The following is a 15,187-nucleotide window of genomic DNA, read 5'->3' as shown; positions in this document are numbered from 1 at the left end:
TACATCACAAACAGAACACAGGAGCGGTCAAATTCTGATGAGTTACATTTCTTATTAGGTAGTTTGTTCGCCTTATTGAGTACATGGTATGAATATAAGCTGGAACGGTATTTTCACTCTGCAGCGGAGTGTGGGCTGATATGAAACTTCCTGACAGATTAAAACTGTGTGCCGGTCCGGAGGATCTCTCGAAAACGCGTGGCTCTAGATACGATTTGTTAAAACTAAAATGTTTCCGGTGTATGACTTTTTTTAGTGTCATAACTTGTGTGTTACGATTGTATACTGTTTCAGTGCTACGGCAAAACGATGATCTATCGAAAGTGCATCGTTCTGTTATAATCTGTCATCGTTAAACAATAATGGCATTTGTTGATTGTCTTCAGACAGTGTCCATCATATAAGGAGAGCCTGATGTATGGAAGACGTAGCATAGTTGATAGCGTAATGCGCTGTGAAAACAGAAAAAGCAGGTTCGCATCCACCTCCTTCCGTATTCTTTTTAACCTTTTGTTTTGCAAAAGATCTTGCGTCTTTTTTATTAATACAATACTATTACCTGCGGTAGTCGCTGTTATTTATTTTAAGTAATGTATTTGCTCCACTTCTTGTTGCATAGGCATAGTGGATGACCGCTTTCCGCAAATTCGACCTGATAACCCCCTCCTTTTCGCCCTGAAAGCTCTTTTCGTCACTGAGCGCATCCCTGCTGGCGTCTCTATCTTCACGGAATCGGCACATTTCATCTCCGACTTAGATTTGAAGGCCATTTGCCACGCGCATTAATGGACTCTATGGCCTACACTGAATAAAAAAAAAGTAAATTTGTGGTAAGATCTTACGGGACCAAACGGCATAGGTCATCGGTCCCTAAGCTTACACACTACTTAATCTAACTTAAACTAACTTACGGCAAGGACGCACACCCATGCCCGAGGGACGACTCGTACCTCCGACGGGGGGTAGACGCGCGGACCATGGCGCAACGCCTTAGAACGCATCCTTCCCCCGCACGGCTACATTGACTAGACATACGGCGAAATTTCAAGCAATGTTGACGATTACGCTTCGGCTGCATGTTATTTTTGGAGAGTGCCTCCAAATGAGACTATTAAGACTTTCGTTCATATTTTGAGTAAAATCGCCAAATCAGTGCGGCGCGGTGTAGGCGGTCTCAGGAGCGCACGGCTCCACCCCCCCCCCACCCCCCTTGGTAATGGGTGATGGGTATACGTGTTGTCCTTAGCGTAAGTTAGTTTATGTTAGATTAAGTAGTTTGTAAGTCTAGGGACCGATGACCTCAGCAGCTTGGTCCGATAGGTAGTTACCACAAAATCACATCATTATAAGTAGGGGTGATGGCATCGATAACGACTTGTGGCAAACGGTTCACTAACTCCGAGGCGTGCCGTGCACGCTCGGCTTCAAACGCCCACAGAATCTTTAGTTATTGGAGTTGGCGCGTAATATATTCGGGAATGATACTTCAACGTATACACACAGAAGGCACAGAAAAGGAGAAAAAGGTGTCACAGGTTCTGTTGCAAAAACGAAGAGAGTCAGCTGCTACGTCAGGCTGAGATTTCTAGAATGTGTCGAAGATGAAAGGAGCACTTTCTCAAATGTTGTACCGCATACTGGAAATATGGAAAATTGCCGTGAAGTGTTGGCGGAACGCCACAGTGGCCTCTGTAGCAACGCTCATGGTAACTGTCCAGAAACAGATGAGTCTGAACCACTTTCCTCGCCCCCCCCCCCCCCCCCCTATCTCAGCCAATATCGGAATCCCTCTTTTAGCCACATGTCAAAGTCCTTTGGGCGAAATGATGAAGGATATTGAAGCCCTTCTGAACTATTTAAAAAAGAAGAAAGAAACCGACTTCACTTTAAAAACCTGTCTGCAAGAGCTGTCGAAATCACCACCACAAGAGAATTAAATAGACATATTTTACAAACCGTGACTGTGACCGCGAAAAAGTTTCAGCCAGATCTCATTATGCGGACCAAGATAAGAGTTTTGCGAATCGTTACAGAGATAGAGTTGTTAAACCAATAGCACCAGAGCAATTGTAGTTCACAAGCTGTGGATTGTAGTGAAATTCATTCGTCCTTGCAGCGCTAATCAGCACCGTTCCCTAGGACCACCAGTCACGAATACAACACCTCTTGCTGAATTAAGTCAAACGAGTGACATGGTCACTGGAACACTCATGCCCCTACTTATGAGCACTACTGGCATAACAAATGACACATAACAAGACAGTAAAAACGTTCCGTGCTTTACTTACTATATAAAACTCATTTTGTTTGTTTGTTTGTTGGTGTGTGTGTGTGTGTGTGTGTGTGTGTGTGTGTGTGTGTGTGTGTGAGCCTTGTAAAACGTATATTTTCTCATTTAGTTTCTTGTAAAAAATTATTTATACCTGCAACGAATCTCTTTTCACACCATGTGCTTCCCAGACAGCACGTGTGGATTGAAAAACTCAAATGCACATCATACTTACGTTTTGGGGCCTTGCCGACCCAATACGTCGGCGTAATTTGATCCCTGACAGTTACAATGGGCTGGGTGCGGCAGCTTCGCAGGCCTAGCTCAACGAATAACGTAACACGATTTTCTGAACGGCTATATGACAACAGCTCAGTGTTGTGATAGCTCTGTAGACGTGTGCTATTTTAGCCTGCAGCTGCTAGCACTTCACAGATGAAAGCTGGGAACAACGCTACGAGCTGTGAGGGATCTTCTTACGCCATCTTGCCTATAGAAAGACTTACCGTAGTTTGCTGCCAGAGACCAAACGGCGAGGTCATCGGTCTCATAGGATTAGGGAAGGAGGGGGAAGGTAGTCCCTTTCAAAGGAACCATCCCGGCATTTGCCTGAAATGATTTAGGGAAATCACGGAAAATCTGAATCAGGATGGCCGGACGCGGGATTGAACCGTCGTCCTCCCGAATGCGAGTCCAGTGTGCTAACCACTCCACCACCTCGCTCGGTTTGCTGCCAGGACAATAGGCCGTCTGGAGTTTTTCGTTCCTTAGAGAGTGTGATGTTTTTCCCCCGTGTACAAACTCTAGGGACTGATCCATGAGAGGATGCTGAACAAAAAAGGTCTAATGAACTTAAGTCTGGAAATGCATCGTTTCCGTGGTAGAGACCATTGATTCAATAGTACAGTGTTAGGGACTGCGGTCTAATATGCGCTGTACCATGCAGCCACAGTTACAGTATGTGCTGAAAATAGTTTCCATGTGCCTCAACTCATGCGTGTACTCGCCATAGCATATTCTGTCCCGCACGTTCACATCGCCAGGCTGCATGCGAACAGTGCCAAATGTAGGACGAATACGGTGCTACAGTGTCTCCACATCAAGAATGGGCTCTGCGTACACGATACATTTGAGATGGCCCAATAACCAGAAATTGCACCATTTGAGATCCGGTGAACGAGCAGGCTATGCGAGTGGGTCCACTCGTCGGATCCATCGACCAGGAAATGCACTGGATCACCATCATGTAGCAGCTACATGACCTTTCGAATCATCCGTGGAACTTCTTCCAGCAGGAGAGGCAAAGTCACACGCTAAAAACACCGATAGTTCCGGCCCGTTAGGCGACGTGGAAGGAAGGCTGGTCCCGATATGCGCTCGTCAGTTACCCCGGCCCACACATGCTGGCTGCAACGATGCTGATGATTCGCTGTCACCATACCACAGGGGTTCTGCGTACTATCCCACAGATGACTGTTATGAAAGTTGAAGATACCACTCCGCGTAAAGGTGGCCTCATCTGTGAACAGGATAGATGACACAAATCCCGGAATCGTTGTTGCCTGGTAAGGAAACCAGTGCCACAACTGCTCCTGAAGTGAAAAGCCTGTCGCTAGTAAGCCTTGTACACGTTGTAAGTGACAAGGGTAGTAACAAAGTCATGGAGAATGCTCCACTCGGTTGCCTGGCTCCCCTTGCTGACGGGTCTCGCGTACGTCGGCAGTCGTAATTTAATTTATTATTTACTGCAAAAATTGATTGGTAATGGTGATTGTTGCCTACTTACGTGGTGGGCCTTAATCAAAATGATATTTCATTCAATTTTGATTTACAATTCTTAATCTTCAGTGCAAATTATTGAACGTTAGACTTGCTTAATCTTAAAACATGAGAATAAAAGTTGAACAATGGAATAAACTTTTCATATTAACTTCCTCGGCTAGTCAGTTCACTTTAAACCAAAAAATCTTTAGTTATTAATTGCAATTGCGGCCCACACACGCGCGAGAGTGTTTCTTATCTCCGTTAACCATTGCATTGTAGTCGGAGTCCTGCCTCTGGCTCTCGGCTGTTGTAATGAAAATAAGAATCTTAAAGCTGCATATTTCTGCAACGTCGGGTGGCTGTGGAGAAAAATATATATTATGTTAATAGCGGGCGAGCTTTTTGCTTCCGCTAATTTTTATAAGTTCATATCTCCACGTAATGGCGTCGTTGGATGCATCGGCCGCTGCAGTTAAATTACTTCCGTAACAGGTTTTACATTTAGCTTCCATAATTATGGACCACTAGAATATACGGAGTTTCTACAAATTATTACTTTCACAGAGTTTTATGTATAAACCAGAGGTACCGTTACTGTATAATTTCTTAAAACGTCAAAATAATTAGCATGATTATCAAATATTTGTACAACCAATGATCTTGACTATGCAGATATACTATTGTACAATGTCAGCAGAGACCTCACACGGAATATACATAAATCTATCGATTATTGGTGTTACAAGATCTGCGATCATTAGACTAAATACTAAGCCACTTGCCTTGATCATCAAAATATTTTGAAGCTTTTAAATCTTCAACTTGGTAATTGGAAATGATTTGTGTGCCAAAACCTCTCGCTAGCGATGCGGGAGATGGTACTGTTAAATCCCGATTAAAGTATCGCCATTGCATTCTGCTCTAGAATAGCCTTACCGACACGGCTTTAGAATATGAACGTTAACTGCAAAAATCACTTACGATTTATTTGATACCATTTCCAATAAACTGAATCTGTCTGTTTGTAAGGAATATTAGATATAAATTTTGATTATCAATACTGTGCAGAATTGATTCCTCATTAAAAAGCACACAAAATGGCTAACTGTTGCGTATTAAAGCAGTGCCCTTTTACTGAATTTATACGAAATATTCCAAATGAAAATTAATCGTAGTTTCATGTCAGAAATTTCGTAAGGCCATGCAATTCTCACCTTGCAACAGATATCTCAGCTCTGCCCTATCTTGCTCAGTTGTAAGAATGTGAAGCGCAGAAATGCATGAACCTGAAATAAATCACTGCCTGGCTTTTCGCCTTATTTTACTTTAGACTGCTTTTGCAAGAGAGACTTTTGTTCTACTTTCAAAAATAGAGCTTGCTGTACACCCTTTTCATTCTAACAGTGATGACAACCTTCAGTGAAATATTTACAAATGAATAAAAGGGTATTTTGAAATTATATTACAAGTGCCTAGTGCTAACATGAACTACAATTTTTTAGGATTCTCATACATCATAAAAATAGATCCTCACATATAATATTTAAATTATGTAAAGTGTATTCCTTGCTTTTCTAATGAAATACTTTTAATTCAAAGTAGACAGTGAGGAATAATAATTAAGATTCTGAACACATCCATGGTAATTCACTCTGCATACAAAAACGAAGATATTGCTATGTACAGTCTTTACAATAATTATTCGGCTAGAGCTCGCAGCAAAAACTCAATGCATACTATGTTTTTCCAAAAGTGTTGTATCTCTACAAAACCATCTCAAAAGGATCCGCTATCCTCATATACACATCAGGTAACATCTCAAATAAAATTTTATTCTCCGTGTGGCACGTCCGCCGCCGAAGCTCATTAATTAGCGGCGATTCAGCACTGTCTCTTTCTCTGCAGACGATTCTCTCGCTCTTGCTCTACAAATAACATAGCCTCTGGTATCCAAAGAATACATATTACTTAAGTGTTCAGGCATCAAAGTACGCTCATAGCGGCAAAAATTGTCAATTTATCATGCTATACACGCTTTCCATTTATCATCTCATGACGCGTTTCGTGAGAATTCCATCATCAGATCGATAAACATCAATACGGTGTATCTTGTTGCTTCATACTCACTTCTGCAATACCATAAGTGCCCAGTGTTGAAGAATGGAGTAGGAAGCAACAACGTAATCCTTACTGATTTATTAAGTACGTATTTCAGCTCCACTGTGATGTTATAATTTATCTTTTATGATGTCTTGTCTCGCATTTTATATTTCAGGCCGTAGTTCTCCATATTAAAAGGAAAATGACATGCAATAATAAATTAAAATGTTTGGCGATCAGAACGAAAGTTTTAAAATATAACATATATTAAGATGTAGGTCATTAAGGTCGGGATTAGCATTAATATGGTTTTTCGAATTAACATCAAGCTTTGCACAATTTACAATGTTGTTGTAAGAGACATCAGTAAGGGCAATAAATACTATGTCAAAAGAAAGTATGACGTTGCGCTAAAATCTAGTCGAAACCATATGGTAATTGGAGAAAACTGGGTCAAATGTAACGTTCAAAAAATTTTTAAGACAATGAGTACAAGTTGCAGATCACAGACAGCAGTAATATTAGTGTTACAGTAGTTCAGAGCTGATAATGTGTTAAAGTAGTCTTCAAATGACCGTTATTGTAAAGATGATAAATGTGGCATAGCGTGCTCAAAGCAGATCAGACGGTCTGACAGTACTGCTCTCGTCACCCCCTCCCCTCCTCCCCTCTCCTGAAATAGGACTGAGTTTTCACTGAGGAGGGCCACTACAAACAAATAATTATGAAAACCTAAGTTAACTATAATGGGCGATTGTTTAGTAATTTTAAATACTTTTCAAAATCGTGATTTGGTACAACAGCTGTGTTTCACATTTTCATTGCAACTAACCTAAGTTTAGGTCAAACAACAGACCTTTTCATACATTTAGAACTACTTATTACACAACTTGCTTCCTGAAACGTAATCATTTGTATCCAAATTACAATTCCCGTTTTGTTACATCGAAATTATAAAATGTGACAGCTTCTAATTTTGATGCGGTAAATCAGGGGCGGCAAAGAATTTGGCTCGTGAGCCACAGCTCGCCACGAGTGCATAGCCCTCACCCTCGCTGCATACTTCCCCCACCACCACGCCACCCTGTCTGTGAGCGAAGAAAGGGAAAAGAGGGGAATTGCAAATCTGGCGCATTTAAATAACAGTGCAGTCGTTCTGAATACGCCTTGGTTTTATGTTTCGTATTTGGCAGCAACATAGATAAAAAATGTGAATTCTTCAGTTATTTTCGTCGTTCTCTTGACATAATAAAATTTTTTGAAGACATAAATATAATTTATATCTGGTGCGGACTGTCTGCATATGGGCAGAATGGGACAATTTCAGAGATTTTCTCACTCAGGCTGACAGGTTCTCATGACTTATTTACTTTCATAATAAAAAAAGTTCTTTCAGACAAATATGGCCCTCGAAATGTTGTAGCACTTTGGCAACCTGATTATGGAGACGTGGAAACTCTAACTAAGAAAGCCAATGTAGACGTCGTGGTCAGCTTGAACGTAACACGATTTGTCATTAAAACGGGAATTACCTTGCATGGGCGCCTTCAACTGCAACGGTAAATAGTCTCGAAAGCACATGTAATGTAGGAGTGTCTTCTAAACGTTTAGGGAACTATAGTTGTAACCTTCTTCTTATTTATTGGCTTTCGGAATGTTCCCATACAACCATCTCAACGCAGAAGATGTTTTATTACAATTTGTTTTGACAGTTAGTGATGGATATTAGTTTGGGTCGTAGCCTGGTATGAAGTTACATAGACGTAACAAATGACTGGAAGGACATAAAACAAGTTTTATAATCAGAGTATATTGAAACGAGTAAGCGAGATGAATATGTAGCACAGGATACACAGTGGTAGTATTCTGTAAAATTTCAACTGGTAACATAACAAGAAATGACAAAAAGCCATTGGAATCTACACTCCTGGAAATGGAAAAAAGAACACATTGACACCGGTGTGTCAGACCCACCATACTTGCTCCGGACACTGCGAGAGGGCTGTACAAGCAATGATCACACGCACGGCACAGCGGACAAACCAGGAACCGCGGTGTTGGCCGTCGAATGGCGCTAGCTGCGCAGCATTTGTGCACCGCCGCCGTCAGTGTCAGCTAGTTTGCCGTGGCATACGGAGCTCCATCGCAGTCGTTAACACTGGTAGCATGCCGTGACAGCGTGGACGTGAACCGTATGTGCAGTTGATGGACTTTGAGCGAGGGCGTATAGTGGGCATGCGGGAGGCCGGGTGGACGTACCGCCGAATTGCTCAACACGTGGGGCGTGAGGTCTCCACAGTACATCGATGTTGTCGCCAGTGGTCGGCGGAAGGTGCACGTGCCCGTCGACCTGGGACCGGACCGCAGCGACGCACGGATGCACGCCAAGACCGTAGGATCCTACGCAGTGCCGTAGGGGACCGCACCGCCACTTCCCAGCACATTAGGGACACTGTTGCTCCTGGGGTATCGGCGAGGACCATTCGCAACCGTCTTCATGAAGCTGGGCTACAGTCCCGCACACCGTTAGGCCGTCTTCCGCTCACGCCCCAACATCGTGCAGCCCGCCTCCAGTGGTGTCGCGACAGGCGTGAATGGAGGGACGAATGGAGACGTGTCGTCTTCAGCAATGAGAGTCGCTTCTGCCTTGGTGCCAATGATGGTCGTATGCGTGTTTTGCGCCGTGCAGGTGAGCGCCACAATCAGGACTGCATACGACCGAGGCACACAGGGCCAACACCCGGCATCATGGTGTGGGGAGCGATCTCCTACACTGGCCGTACACCTCTGGTGATCGTCGAGGGGACACTGAATAGTGCACGGTACATCCAAACCGTCATCGAACCCATCGTTCTACCATTCCTAGACCGGCAAGGGAACTTGCTGTTCCAACAGGACAATGCACGTCCGCATGTATCCCGTGCCACCCAACGTGCTCTAGAAGGTGTAAGTCAACTACCCTGACCAGCAATATCTCCGGATCTGTCCCCCACTGAGCATGTTTGGGACTGGATGAAGCATCGTCTCACGCGGTCTGCACGCCCAGCACGAACGTTGGTCCAACTGAGGCGCCAGGTGGAAATGGCATGGCAAGCCGTTCCACAGGACTACATCCAGTATCTCTACGATCGTCTCCATGCGAGAATAGCAGCCTGCATTGCTGCGAAAGGTGGATATACACTGTACTAGTGCCGACATTGTGCATGCTGTGTTGCCTGTGTCTATGTGTCTGTGGTTCTGTCAGTGTGATCATGTGATGCATCTGACCCCAGGAATGTGTCAATAAAGTTTCCCCTTCCTGGGACAATGAATTCACGGTGTTCTTATTTCTATTTCCAGGAGTGTATTTGGGGTATTTCCAGTTCAGTCCACGTTGACTATATATCTATTAACAATAAAATGTTCTTTGTATGTCTTCTAAGAATTGTTTCAAAAGCTGCGGACAGAGAATTAAATATTTGCCGTAGGCCTATAAGTACCATTTGACAGAATAGGAGAACGGTTTACAAGAAGCAGATTGCGTATTACAACCACATGTATAGACACACAGGTATTCAGACACACACACATATAGATACGAGGTACACAGTTACATACATTTACAGGCTGAGCATTCCATATTCTGCTGAGTAGCACGTCAGAATATAGACAGTTAACTGAGCTTTGGTCTTCCTCTGGCATTCCAAGTACCAAGCGCATTAGATTAGCAGCGATGACGTTGGTACTGTTGATGAACTCGTACAGCAGCCTATACATTGCTACATGGTTGGATGCCGATAAGGTTTGGAGGCTGCTTGGGAACTGATGAACGAAAGCCCGAGGATTACTTGCAAATGTATTTCTGTGTTTTGCCGAGCACATTACAGGAAAGCATGGTTTGGATCGATTTTCCTCTCCGCAGTCACGTGGAGGGCTGGCGCTTTGATGGGCCAATATAAGTGTTTGCTGAACTTCATATGATTAAATTTTCTACATTTATACTCGGCAAGCCACCCAACGGTGTGTGGCGGAGGGCACTTTACGTGCCACTGTCATTACCTCCCTTTTCTGTTCCATTCGCGTATGGTTCGCGGGAAGAACGACTGCCGGAAAGCCTCCGCGCACGCTCGAATCTCTGTAATTTTACATTCGTGATCTCCTCAGGAGGTATAAGTAGGGGGAAGCAATATATTCGATACCTCATCCAGAAACGCACCCTCTCGAAACCTGGACAGCAAGCCACACTGCGATGCAGAGTCTGCCACTTGAGTTTGCTAAACATCTCCGTAACGCTATTACGTTTACCAAATAACCCTGTGACGAAACGCACCGCTCTTCTTTGGATCTTCTCTATCTCCTCTGTCATCCCGATATGGCTCGGATCCCACACTGATGAGCAATACTAAAGTATAGGTCGAACGAGTGTTTTGTAAGCCACTTCCTTTGTTGATGGATTACATTGTCTAAGGACTCTCCCAATGAATCTCAACATGGTACCCGCCTTACCAACAATTAATTTTATATGATCATTCCACTTCAAATCGTTCCGCACGCATACTCCCAGACATTTTACAGAAGTAACTGCTACCAGTGTTTGTTCCACTATCATATAATTATGCAATAAAGGATCCTTCTTTCTATGTATTCACAATACATTACATTTGTCTATGTTAAGGATCAGTTGCACCAAGTGCCTATCCGTTGCAGATCTTCCTGCATTTCGATACAATTTTCTAACGCTGCAACTTCTCTGTATACTACAGCATCATCCGCGAAAAGCCGCATGGAACTTCCGACACTATCTACTATGGTACTTTTGAAATCGTGGGATGGATTAGCGGGCAGTGACTGCCTTTGATTTCAGATGTTTTCGACCATTTCTCTTGTCAGTAAGAGGACAACAGCTTTCTGAGCATTGGTATGATATCTGTAAGAGGGAGTTTATCATTTTCAATAGCTCGATGAAGAGATGCCTAGAATATTTACATGTTCATTTCCAGATATCTCAGAGGGTGACATTGTGTCGCTGATTTTGTGAAGTTTCTGGAGCCGGGGGCTGAAATCGCTAACGTCCATGGTGGTGATTGCAGATGAGAAAAGGTTTAACGATTAAGGAGAGCCTATGGAAGGAGAACACATCCTGAAAGGAACTGAAACTGTGTACGCTGAGCGAGCAGTAGCCGGGTAGGGAGTGTTTACACATAGATCGCCAATGTTGTCTCTTTCCCTTCCCAGTGTCAACTGGTTGTAATACTTTCAAAGCCACAATGAATTCTCCAGACCTCGAATATCTTTAACGGCAGTGTGCTTAGGAAAGAGGACTGTGTTTGCCAGAATGTGTTCCTTCTATAACAGAATTTTCTTTGTAAACCCATTCCCATCAATTGAGAAAGAAGTTGCTTCTCACCTTGCAATATTTTAGTCTGGGCAGTGTGCAGTCTATTCCACTTAAAATACGAAGTTGCAGTCCATTCCGGATATTTTACTTTTCGTTGCTACATGTCTTTTTCCTTCAAAAATTCGACAACTGTGGATTTTGAATAGAAGAACCGATCCAGACTTTCCCCTTTTCCTTTCCCAGCGTACTTTGCAGTATATATTAAGTACCCATACTCTTAGTTCAGTACCATGGAGCACTGCTGCTGCCGACAGTAGAAAAACGTGTGCGTCTTCAGAAATTTTTCTTTCCATACCAGCAACTTCTTCCCGTCTACGTGCCTACAAATTTACCACAAACGCGTCTTGTTGTTCTCAATAATGACTCATGTCTGTTGATCGTTGGAAGTTTTTGCTCTCTCATTGTCAACTAAATCTTTAAATTCTTTGTACGCAGTACTGTAAAGTCGTTTCATAGCAGAGTTGCACTACTCGTCGCCTATACATACCGAGAATTCTCATACCTCTTTTCTGTCATTCGCATTCATTCTTAAAGGCCTTTGAAGATAAATCGCTAGACTACATCTTTTTGTGTAATCATTCGCTGGACCTGTGAACATCCTCCATACCACGGAGAAACAACGAAGGGTAAACAGCTTTGACACCATGTTTCTCCCGAACTTAAGAGACTGTGGCGATCGGCAAATGCCGCACAAGAATACTAAATGAAATTTCTCGGTGTACCCGGTACTTCAGGGAAGGAACGAGCAAAGCCGAGAGACACTGAGCTCTAGTTCTGCACGAAGCCTGCACACACCTGGTCCGCGTAGAGTTCAGTACGCCGTGACCGGGAGTGCAGTAAATGGATAACACTGTTTTCGAAACAAATGCCCACGTTCCTCGAAGCGTGACCTTTTTATTAATGTAGTTCTCGTTGCCTGAGGGTGGCCTGTTGGTTGACTGAAGCTCCTAATGTTTCAGTAGGGAAGTTACATCCAACTGTGGTCCGAAATCACTGTTCACGAAAAGCCTACACCTCCACAGGTGGGTGCGGCTGGCGGCCAGAAAGGCCCCCAAGTGGCGGTGACTGCCACGCGCGCAGGCACAGGGCCGTTAAGTTTTTGGGCACACGAGGAGAGCACCATGTTTGGACACGCGCTTATCGCTCGGCTGTTGCCAGCCACCTGTTGGCACACGCGAGCAGCGGCCGGTTCACACTTTAATTCCAGCCGTGATCTCGAGTGCTGGAGCGAAGAATGCGAGTGGCAGCCGCGATACCAGACAGAAACAGGACAAATCCACTTAGTGTCACCTTCAGCATAAAACTAGGCACAGTCTCCAGCGTGTCGATGGATACAGACTCTAGTTAATAGTCGGTGGGGTTTTCTTTCATTCGTGTGAAAGAGTTGGCGGTCGGTGGGGTTTTCTGTCTTTCGTGTCAAAGAAACTGACTCCGTTTGCTTGAGAACTCCTGCAGGATGGTTTCGTCAGTAGGGCAACAGAGTCTGGTTAACATTCTGGAGGTAAGGGGAAACGATGTTCCGAATCTTGCAGGTTAGCGACTGGATTTGAAAGCCGCTCAGGTGGCTTGGGTGAGAAGATCACGCTTTTCGTCTTAGTATATGAGCTTCGAAGGACTTAAAATCAAATAACGCAGAGAGATAGATAACTGTTGTGTTGGCAGAAAAGCCAACACCGTGTTACTAGTGGAGGCCGAAATGCACGCGTTTTAGCTCATGCAGGCTGGCGTGAGGAGGGAAGAACTATATTGACGTGAGGTCTGGAACATGAATTAGAATTAGAATTCAGGAAGCGGACGTAATTAATTCGGTACTTAACTTGAATCCATAATGATGAAAGTCGCTCTTGACGGTACATGAGTCACAATATTATCTGTTCAGACGACATAGTAACGGAATATGGCGCCAAGCTAGGTCGTAGCAAATAACGTAGCTGAAGGCTATGCTAAACTGTCGTCTTTGCAAATGAGAGCGTATGTAGGCAGTGAACCCTCGCTAGCAAAGTCGGCGGTACCACTGGGGCGAGTGCTAGGGAGTCTCTCTAGACCTGCCGTGTGGCGGCGCTCGGTTTGCAATCACTGATAGTGGCGACACGCGCGTCCGACGTATACTAACGAACCGAGGCCTATTTAAAGGCTACCACTTAGCAAGTGTGGTTTCTGGCGGTGACACCACAATAACACTCCAACAAAATTTCTAAAGTAAGTGGCTCAAATGGCTCTAACCACTATGGGACTTAATTTCTGTGGTCATCAGTTCCCTAGAACTTAGAACTGCTTAAACCTAACTAACCTAAAGACATCACACACATCCATGCCCGAGGCAGGATTCGAACTTGCGATCGTAGCGGTCGCGCGGTGCCAGTCTGTAGCGCGTAGAACCGCTCGGCCACCACGGCAGGCAAAGTAAGTGGCAATAAAACCACTATTCTCGTTGGTGTGTAGAATGTATGAGTCTGGCGACATACCATATGACTCAAAATTATCATCCCCACAATTCCGAAGATTGCAAGGGCTGACTAGTGCTAGAATTACCGCACGGTCAGCTTCACAGCTCATGTATCCAAGTTGCTCACAAGAATAATATATAGAAGAATGGATAAGAAAACTGAGGACATCTTAGAAGACGAGCAGTTTGGGTTTAGGAAAGATAAAGGCACTAGAGGATAGACCTACAAGACCGACGAGCGAATAAAAAGAGTGGACAGCCAAGAACGAAGTGCTCGGATTAAATAGAGTGTAAGACACGGATGTAGACCTTCGTCCCTACTGTTCAATCAGTTCATCGAACGGGGAATGATTGAACTAAAAGAAAGGTTCAGGAATAGGATCAAAATCCATGGTGAAAGGATGTGATAAGATTCGCTGATGACATTGCTATCCTGAGTGAAAGTGAAGAACTACATGGTGTGGTGAATGGAATGAACAGTCTAATGAGTACAGAATATAGATTGAGAGTAAATCGAAGAAAGTCGAAAGTAATGAGAAGTAGCAGAAATGAGAATAGCGAGAAACTTAACACCTCGATTGATGCTTACGAGGTAGATGCAGTTAAGGAATTCTACTGATTAGGCAGCAAAATAACCAACGACGGACGGAGCAAGGAGGAAATCAAAAGCTGACTAGCACTGGCGTAAAGGGCATTCCTGGCCAAGAGATGTCTACTAGTATAAAACGTAGGCCTCAATTTGAAGAAGAAATGTATGAGAATGTAAGTTTGGAGCACAGCAATCTATGGTAGTGAAACATGGACTGTGGGAAAACCGGAACAGAAGAGAATCGAAACATCTGAGATCTGGTGCTACAGACGAGTGTTGAAAATTAGGTGGACTGATAAGGTAAGGAATGAGGAGGTTCTGCGCAGAATCGGAGAGGAAAGGAATATGTGGAAAACACTGATTAGAAGGAGGAACAGGATGATAAGACATCTATTAAGACATCAGAGAATTACTTGCATGGTACTAGACGGAGCTGTAGAGAGCAAAAACTGTGAAGTAAAACAGAGTCTGGAATATATCCAGCAAATAATTGACGACGTACGTTGTAACTGTTACTCTGAGATGAAGAGGTTAGCACAGGAGAGGAATTCACGGATGTCGGTGACCACGTACGCTGAGAAGTGCACGAAAGTGTGATGTGTATTTGCATCATCACATTACCCACAAATTTCACCAAAATTC

General features: G+C 43.9%; 1 protein-coding gene across 8 annotated transcripts in view; it reads left to right on the top strand.

Moving 5' to 3' along the window:
* Positions 1-15,187, top strand: part of LOC126365747 (adipokinetic hormone/corazonin-related peptide receptor variant I-like) — a 1,043,803-nt gene that overhangs the window by 299,454 nt on the left and 729,162 nt on the right. The gene's annotated exons all lie outside the window — the stretch shown is intronic.

The sequence above is a fragment of the Schistocerca gregaria genome, chromosome 4, assembly GCF_023897955.1.
Source record: "Schistocerca gregaria isolate iqSchGreg1 chromosome 4, iqSchGreg1.2, whole genome shotgun sequence".
NCBI classification, from domain to species: domain Eukaryota; kingdom Metazoa; phylum Arthropoda; class Insecta; order Orthoptera; family Acrididae; genus Schistocerca; species Schistocerca gregaria.
This window is presented reverse-complemented; position numbering and strand designations above follow the sequence as displayed.